Raw genomic sequence first — 10,056 nt, 5'->3', positions numbered from 1 at the left:
CTAAAATTGTCACATATTGCACCTTTCAAAAAATATCAAAATAACTTTAATTTCTATTAAATATATTAATTCCAGCACTTTCAATAACCTGTGTCTATTTTCAAAAACTTTCAATGCCTTGATATTTTCCTTAAATTCTCAAACTTTAAAGCATTTCAAGGACTCGTAGGAGCCTCGTCTTAGAAACGGACCAACAGGGTCAAATCACTTTTATTCACTTCATGCAAACTGAACACAGAACACAGAGCAGACAGTAAAAACAGTGTTAATGTTTTGTAACATGAACACAAGTCACACTTGTGTAACCATTTCACAACTCTTCAGACTTTATCTGGTCATCATGAAAGAAAAGTTTGACATTTTATAAAAGTCTCCTGTTGAGAGTTAAATGAGCAGATTGATACCACGCTCACATCTGCCCCTTACAGATGAGGCTACAGCCCTCAGCTGGTTAGCTTAGCATAAAGACTGGAAACAGGGGGAAGCGGCTAGCCTGGCGCTGTCCACTGTAAAAAACACAAAGTGTACGACAACATTATGGGGTGCTCTGTGGACGGACTATCTTGCTGCTGTCCAGAGGTTTAAAAAAAAAAATCAGCGTTGGCAAAACTCAGCTGCCTTTTAGTCTCTCGTGCAGCGATGACCAGACCTCCAGATGGAGCCAGGCGAGCCGTTTCCATGTTTTTTCCAGTGTTTATGCTAAGCTAAGCTAAGCTAACTGTCTCCTGGTCTCATATTAAACACACAGACATGAGAGTGATGTCAATCTTCTCATTTCTAAATTTCCTAAAACATAAACTATTCTTTAAAAATACATAAGAAGCATTGTCTCACGAGAAAACAATTCTAATAGCACACAATATAAAAATGTATAAAAAAAAATGTATCAGTTATTTTTAAACTTGTAACAGCATCATGGCGCGCTTCAGATGAAGTCTGGTAGTTTTGTCTGAATGTAACAATATATCATCACATTGTCCCGACACACTCTGCTGTAAACACACGTCTGTAACAGGAACACTGTTCAACGAGTCGCACCAACAGTTCAGATTACACACAAAAACAAGATCTGTTAACACGTCAGGGTCACAGCTTCACATACATACATACCTACTGTGTGAAGCGTCCTTGGGTCTCCTGAAAGGTGCATTATAAATCCAAGCTATTATTATTATTATTATTATTATTGTTATTATTAAAAACAAAAAAGCCTAAAACAAACGTGATCTGTCAAAGGAATGATTTAGGCCTTAATGTTTAGTTCGGACTGTGACGTGCGATCTCATTACCTTTAGCTGCTGTTTGGTCAAAAGGATTTACATCTTTTAATGTAAATTTCTATTTAAGGATTTTTAACTTGCAGCACTTTGTCTTACTACGCTGAAACATTATGCACCAAAACACAAAGCTAAGTTTCTTGTATGTGAAAACCTCCCTGACAGTAAATTTGATTGTGAAACAGGTGAAAAGTAGTTTGTATATTAGAGATGTTAACTTTGTGACACATGGTGTCTGTTTTTCTACTTATCACCTTTCCATTATTTTATTCTTTAACCGCTATTCAAACAGGATCTTTGTGTAAAACATCACAATAAAGGAAACAGTAATGTCACAGTATCTCTGCAGCGATGCACAGGATTAACCTCCCCTCTCCTCTTCTAATGCAGGTCAACGACCCGCTATCAGCTTCATTTCAGTTTTGCAGAGTGGCGTTGAAGATGTGGCGTTGTTTCGTCGTGGGCTGTTGTTGGTTTCCTTATTGTCACAGGGCCATTGTTGGCTCCGGAGTTGAACCTGCAGCAAATAACACAAAATAATGATGAGAATCTGTGTTTTCTTTCAACGTGTTTCCAATCTAAACATTTACACTGATTTTTTTCCTCGTATAAGATTCTGAAGACACGACCTGCTACTGCATTACTATTGTTTGGTCTTGTAACGTCGCTTTGTGGGTTGAAGTCTGGGTCATTTCTCTCTTATTTGATGAGTGAAGGATCTGTTTAGTTGTCAGACTGAACGGCATCATACCGACACACTTCTGCCGGCTTCTCCATTCACACAGACGCCCTCTCGCCTCTGTTGCGGCTCTGTTACCACCTCCGCTGGCCAATCAGAGGCTGAAGGAAACTGTCCCCACTCTACACCTCTGTAACTTTCATTCATTCATTCATTCATTCCTGCCTAGAAAAGCAGCGTGAACGGGGCTTCTGCAGGTACAAGGTCTCAAGAAAAAGTCTTGGTACCAAAATAAAGGTAACACTTGTGAGATTTGTGCAGAGCTGTAAGCACCAGTGCAGATCTCACTGGGTCGGAGTAAAATGAAGCTGGAACACAGCATAAATAAAATATCTGAGTTCTGCCTGACAACTTTCAGCATTTGTAGAGTCACAGCTCAAAACATTTAGAAAACCACAGCACAACATCTGAACGATCCCTCTGACAGGACTGATGCTAATAAAGTGCAGCAGGGCAAAGTTACAGAGATTTCGTGTTGAGTCATCAGTCATCATGAAGGGTTTTGGTCTCTAACATGACTGAGTGCGTCCTGTTTGTTTGACAAAAACAGATTTAGCGATAACGACAAACTTTCATCAACGACTCGGTGAAAAGGAGGAATTGAGGCCCACTGCAGAGCTCTCTTTACAGGAACATAATCAACATTCACATCTTTATTTACATTTTATTTATTCATTATTAGACCCAGAAGCTTCTTATATAAATATATTGTCAGTGAATTTTCTATAAATCTAAACACCAAAGACAAACACTGTCGTAGACTCTGGAAATGACAGTCACAGTATCTTTTATATTGATGCCGGCACATTATGGATATATTGATTAAAAATATTCAAACTTACCTTCGTTTCTTCTTTTGATGTAGATATAAACGAGCACTATGAGCACTGTAACTGCCAAAATTACTCCAACAACTATAGGTATAATTACAAGGGCTTTGTGTTGTGTTTCCAGCTTGTTACCTGAAACAAAATGCAGAAAAAGCGAATGTAACACTCATGTACAGCAGACTGAACACAGAGTTAACACAGAGAACAGTTAATATGAAAACAACACACGTGAAAATCACAAAAACAGAGACTCACTACTTATAAATGCAAGGATCCCAGAAACAGACAGTTCACCAGTTTCTTCCAGTCTGGCTACACAGTGGTAGAGGCCGCTCTTGCTCACAGTAGTTTCAAGGACGATGGAGTAGCTGCCTTCTCCTTCTGTGACCTCTGTGGTCTTAACAGGGAGGATGTCTCCACTCAGGGTCTGCCACACTACTGTAGGCTTTGGGAAAGTACCTTGAACCTCACACTGCAGCAGCATCTTGTCTTCTTTTTGATCAAGTATTTTGACGTTTGGTTTTGGAGGTGCACCTGTGAACATATTAACAAGAGCTTTTTAAAAGCACCACGAGGAACTTTTAACTGGTCGTGAAACTCGTCTCTAGAGTCAAAGTCCTGGTCAGAGTCGCTGTAAATCACCTCTGTATCGTCTCCTCGGTCTTCAAACTGACCTCGGTCGGTCTCAGAGATTGCTGAGCCCAGCTGCCCGCGGTCCAGGCAAACTGTCAGCTAATGGGGCCACTAAGCTGTATGGCTAACTAAGCAAATAAGCCATCAGCAGCTAGTCGCTACAGCCGAAGATATCTACAGCAAAGACCAAAGTGAGCAGCAGTTAGCAAGTACTCTAGTGATTTCCTATTGGAGCTGCCTTCGACAGGTGCCCACATCTTACGTGTTACACCTTTAAGTGAAGGTGGTCATCAGTACGAGAGTTAATCAGTCCGGCCTCACCACCTTTCAGCAGGACATGACGTCAGTAAAGAGCCACTACCTGAGTGTAAGCTGCAGTATTAACATCGATAAGCATCCGAGAAACGAAGATAAAATAATGTTCAGTCTGAACAGAGAAGGGACGTCTGAACCAGTCACTGTTGAAGAGCTACAACATGGTGTGATAAATTAAATGCTGTACTCTGCAGCCACGCTAGCAGCTCTGAGAGGCTGTACTTAGAAGCTAACTGCTTTGAGCTAAATGCTAACATGCTCAGGAAGACAGATGTGTTCCAGCACAGATACTAAAGGTCCTTTTTGTAAGAAAAGTTTATGTGACATCTTCCAACTGGACGACACTTTGGGGTGACGACCATCCAACTTAACATGAAACTTATTTTTCATCATCTTTTTTTTTAGTAACTGGCAGGAGTGGGAACACTGTTTGAAGCTAGAAAGGTGGCAGGGTCCGCCACATATAAACAAAGTAAAACAGTATAAACTGTGTTGTCCTTTAAGGTCAGTTTGTTTATTCAGTCATGAAAACAAAGAGAGTTTGATTATTTAGTTTGTTTAGACAGAAAAATGAAGATCTTTCTCTTCTCATTAACATTTCTTCATCAAAACTACGGAGCGCTCCTTTAATCATCATGAAAAACTGAGAGGTGTGGCTGCTACCATTAGGTTTCATTTCACAGGAACACACACACACACACACACACACACACACACACACACACACACACACACACACACACATTACATCCAGCATGTTTCCACATTGTTCCGCTGTTCAGATGAAATTGTCAGGATGTCAATGTCAGGACAGAGTCACTCTCAAGCTTTCGACGACAAGACTCACTTGTTCAGACTTCACCTCGACCCCGCATAGCATGACATGACTCCCCCCCCCCAAATAAACAAATAAACAAATAAATAAAAATCATCATATGCACTTGTATGTTCCTAACTCTAGCACTTACATCGTAGCACTTATGAAAGGTATCCTTGTTAAATAGCAGCTACTTTGCTCAGAAGAGGCTTAAATATTGTTTCTATCTTTTCTACTTTATCAACGGTGACATGTTGTGTTTTCTTTCTTTTGACAAATGTACTTATTTGTAAGTCACTTTGGACAAAAGCGTCTGCCAAATGCCCTAAATGTAAATGTAAATATATATGAAATAAAGTTAAAACTATCAGTGAGTGATGATCAGTTTTCTTACCGTCTCCAGCAGCAGACGTTTCTCCAGAGCAGCTCAGCAGACAGAGACACACGAGAGGAAGAAGCTCCATAGTTGTGATGTCCTCTGAGGACTTCACCACACTGATGGTGTCTCTATATGACGGAGCTTCACACACTCCTCAACACCCTGACTGGTTCATCACAACCTGTTTCTGCTTCAGGCTGAGAAACAGAAACAAACACTTGAGACAGAAAGTTTTCAGGAACATCCTCTACACACCTGTAACTCTTGAAATCTGCAGTTTGTTTGTTAAAGTGAGAAACACTTTATAAAAAAAAGTATAAAAGTAAATATAAAAAAACAAACTGCAGCTCCTCAAACATTCACCTTTTCAGCAGAAACGAAACTTTGTCACCAGCTGAGACTTGTCTTTGTTGCAGGTCCTGACATGCCACAGCTTCATCAGGAACATCAGCAGCTAACGTTGTGAAATCAGGTGGCTGAAGTAGAAATAATCACATTTCATGAGAACAGAGCTCAGAAACAGAAGTAACAGCTCATTTGTTTCAGATATTGGATTATTGTACAAATAAACAAGGGGAAAAGGAAAACATGATGATGATTAATATATATTCCTCTGGTAAATCATAATTATGGGATTAAAACAATTTTAAACTCATTTTTTTAATCTCATAATTATGATTTAGGATGAGAATATTTTCTTCATCAAGCTGAATTATTTTATCTTTTCTTATCTCTTGCTGGCAGACGTGAGAAGAAATGAAACTTAACTTTCTCTGGTTTTTATTTAAATGCGGTCACTTAAGTAAAAGCCTGACAAACTTATTTCCACTTCATGAAGTTCATAACATTGTTTCTGTTGACAGTATCAGAAATGTGGAAATTCAGTTGTGTGTTTTTGACGTGAGGTCGCAGTCAAAGACGTGTTTTACTGGACAGATTATTAGAAACACCTCTGAATATGATGCATGTGATGAAAAACCTCTGACACATGTAATCTTTGTTTTGATTTAGTTTTTGTACTTACACTCTGTTTGGTCACTGCACTGTTCATGGAGAGGATGACAACAAAGTCTGCTTTATCTTTTACATTAGTATAAAAAGGATTTTCCCTTGTTCTATATTATGATCCTCAAAACGAAGATGCAGCCTCCTGAAGCCTCCCGTGCTGAGCAGCACTGCAAATTAAATGACTTGACTTGATATTGTTTAAATATATTTTTACTTTGTATACTCTGTCCCAACAGTCATCCTGCTTATCAGGCGTAAAATGTTATGAAACAACTTTAATATCATGAAAATCAAAGTTGTAGATTCAGTCATCAAACAGCTGAAGAGCAGAGAAACATGCTGACGGACTGAAGTCAACAGTCACAACACAGTCTGACATTTCTCCTGTTTTATTCAAACATTTGTACAGAAATAATGAAGCGCTGCCTGAGACCAGACATGTGCATCATCATCATCATCATCGTCAGTAAACAACAGTAATATACATTCAGTCAACAGCAGGACACAGTTCAGTTTATATACCTGACTCTCTTTGCACCTGCAGAACTGAAACGAAGCAACATGCCAACGCAAATATAAAAATAAAATAAAAAAATTAAGTCACATTATATTTTATTGCAGCAACAGAGTGTTCACATTCTTTGACAGCGTTAACAGCAGCCGTACTTTATGTTGTTTTTACGCCCGTGTGGAGCTCAGTAAGGACGTTACAAGCAGAATGATAACATTTGGTAAAAAGACATTATTTATTCAGCACTTTGGTTCTTCATTCATCCGTTCACACACTCATACAGAAACTGTTCGGGGTTGACATGTGGACATGAGAGCCGAGGATTAACAGATGACCTGCTCACGGGTATTATAACTTTTTAACCTGCTGCCTGGACTTTAAATTATCATTACAGAAGACAAACAGTCCATCTTCAGTCTCAGAATTTAAGATTTTGTTAATAATGTTTCATCACTATAAGGACAAAGTCAAGTCTGATTGATTGGTTGACTATCGAGGCTTTTTGGTCCAAACTCCTTAAAAATAAATCACTATAATCTTCTAAATTATTTCTTAAACCTCACTTCTATCAGATGCTGATATAAAGTCAGGTGAAGTCTCGTAGTCCACAAAACATTTCTGGAGCTTCGCAGTAAAACAGCATCGCAGCATTCTGCTAAACACCTGAAGCAGCTGGAGACTTGATTTAAAACAACCACAGAAACATAAAATGTCTTCATACAGCTCGTCTGCTGTGATCCAAGTCTCCAGAAGCCGAGCACGTACATTATAACAGACCAGTTGGTCGGATTTACAGCAACATTTATCAATTATCACCGTCCGTGACAAGATAAAGATACATTTAGAAAATAATAGAAACGAGCTCAGTGACTCCTCTCACATCAGCAATAAGACGATCCTGATTAAAACAACAAAACCCTGGACTATGTTCAGGAATGACTGTTTTAAACATTTAATACCAACATTTTAAAATGATTGTACGTGACAGATGCGGTTTGGTAAATGTAAAGTTAAAGTTAGAAGTACAGGAATGATTAATGCATGTTAATGTCAGACAAACTGTCTGCACCCTGTTTCACTGGAGTGTTTTATATTGTCTCTGATATAAAGGTCCTGAGAGCTGGACGCAGAAAAGATAAATGTAAAGTATTCATGCAGTTATTTTAACATCTGCTTCTCATTCACAGTCACACACTGGTGACAGGGAGCTGTCATGGAGGGTGACCTGACCATCAGGAGTTTAAAATGCTCAGTGTGTTGCTCAAGGGCACTTTGACAGGCTGACATGAGAAGACGAGGATCGAACCACCGACCCTGTGATCAGTGGACGACCTGCTCTACCTCCTGAGTCACAGACCTCCAGGAAAGTAATAAGAAGAAGGGGAGCGATGTACTGACAGCACTCCTGTCACAACTCTGACATAAAGAAGTTTCACAGATGGACTTTAAATACAGAGAGAGTTACATCTTGTTTGTCTTTGAGGACTTCATCCTGTCAGCTGACTGACTATATTGTATATTATTAGAAGAATAATGATTGCAATGGAAGTATAAAGCACTTGGTTTGGATCGGGGACAGATTGTGGTCGTGGTGATCAGAGGAGGAAACCTCTGGTCTGTGACACAACAGCAGAATCCTCTACACGCCCGTCTGCCAACACTGAAACTTGATTTTTTGTCTTTCTCTGATCACATCTACCAAAACCAAAGCCCAGTGCTAACTGTAAACCTGTAACAAGGTCTTATCTTTGAAGTGGCTCTTTTAAGAAGTCTACGCCAGAAGCTGAGACTCGGTTCCTGCAGTGTGGTCATGTTTGTCTTCTGTTGCGGCTGCAGGAGAGAAAACAAATGAACATGAATCAAAATCTGCAGTATTTAGAGCTGTCCAACACAATGGTTGTTTGGTGATGACTGGAGAGCTAATCTGTATAAAAAAGACAGAATCATGTTCTGCTATTTAGAAATTTGGTCACAAACCAGATGACTAAAATCCATTGTTTTAATTAAACAGAGGTCAAGATTATAACATCCTCCTCTCCTCTCTGCTCCACACACAGCTCTGTGACAGAAACACTGTACATTAAATATTACAAACAATCCCCAAAATCAACAAGACAACAATCATGAGTGAAATAAAAGATTACTGAAGGCAACCATCAGTTTTGCAGAAATACGGATGTTATGATGACAAAAACGTTCATTTGTTTAGATAATAAATTGGTTTTAAAGGTCAAATTCAAGTCCACTGCTTTCTAATATCACACACACTCGAAGGGAAAAATATTAAAGTAAATGATGTTCAGAGCTTCATGAATGTAATAGACAGTCTTGATAATGTATTTACAACTGTGCTTGAGGACTCATAGATAAATGAGGTCCTGGATCGTGTATTAGAGGTAAACAACAAGAATCTGGACACAAGAAGGTCATTGTTTGTTGTTGTTTTCTGGACATTATGGACATGTTAATACTTTATTTAAACTTACCATGATTAGTGCCGTTTGTAGCAGCGTTTGAACCTCAAGACCTCCGAGATTTTACACCAAAAATAATTCCACCAACTCCAATAATAGCTCCAATGATTCCAATTACAACTCCGACTGTGCTTGACCCTTTATCTGAAAAGCATTTTACAAAAAGAACATAACTGTTAACAGTTGTAGACTTAAATGGCTTGTGCATATGTGTTTGTTGTTTTTTTTGATCGAATGGCTTTTGTGATTTTGCCCTGCAAATTTTTTGTAGGGCAACTCTGAAGACGCCTCTCTTCACCTACCACCCGAGGGAGCCATGTGGCGCACCTGTTGGTGGTGAGTGGATGACACAGTTACTGTTTGTGAAATGTTAAAAAGACTCAACCCCGCAGCTGAATGACCTTTAAAGTCTGAGCTTTATAGTCCTGTGTGCTGAGTTCACAAAGTGAGAGCTGAATTAAAGGAGGATGCTGCACATCTACACACTCTGAGACAGAAGGTGGTGGTATGCACCTTAAAAGTTGGTTTGTGATCTGCCAATAAACACAAAAAAATATTATGTCAGGTTCACATATACTACAGAGAGGGAACTTATCTGTTATCTTCTTGGTATTGGCCAAGAGAGGCAGGTTATTATCAGTTTTCTGTATTGGCTAAAAATCTAGCAAAGACCTGAATCATTTTCTGGTTCCTGCTTCTTAAATATGAGGATTTGCTGCTTTTTTAGTAAAAGAATAATGAGTCTTTTTTGTTGGTTTTTGCACTGTTGGTTGGACAAAAGAAGCAATTTGAAGACGTCACTTTGGGCTCTGGGAAATTGTGATGAACATTTTTCACATCTTTTTTTTACAGTTTACCAGACAATTAATTGTGAAAATAAACGTCAGACTAATCAATAATGAACATAATTGTTAGTTGCAGCCTTTTGTTCAAAAGCTGCATGGTCACCAAACAGATGAAATAAAAAGTTAAAATCCTGCATTTTGGTGTTTATTTCTCTTACCTAGAGTTGGTTTGTGTTGAGTATTTTAGCTCTTCATTTGTTATCAATGTTTGCTATGTTAAGTTAAAGA

The 10,056-nt window shown here is 38.9% G+C and overlaps 1 long non-coding RNA gene across 1 annotated transcript; it reads right to left on the bottom strand.

The window, feature by feature from the left end:
• Window positions 1–6,371: 6,371 nt before the first annotated feature.
• On the bottom strand, window positions 6,372–9,127 carry LOC140997883 (uncharacterized). The gene is made up of 2 exons (XR_012179407.1): window positions 8,996–9,127; window positions 6,372–8,339 (listed from the first exon to the last, which is right to left on the bottom strand). It is a non-coding gene; the product is annotated as an uncharacterized lncRNA (long non-coding RNA).
• Between the last annotated feature and the right edge of the window lie 929 nt (window positions 9,128–10,056).

The sequence above is a fragment of the Pagrus major genome, chromosome 6, assembly GCF_040436345.1.
Source record: "Pagrus major chromosome 6, Pma_NU_1.0".
Classification (NCBI taxonomy): domain Eukaryota; kingdom Metazoa; phylum Chordata; class Actinopteri; order Spariformes; family Sparidae; genus Pagrus; species Pagrus major.
This window is presented reverse-complemented; position numbering and strand designations above follow the sequence as displayed.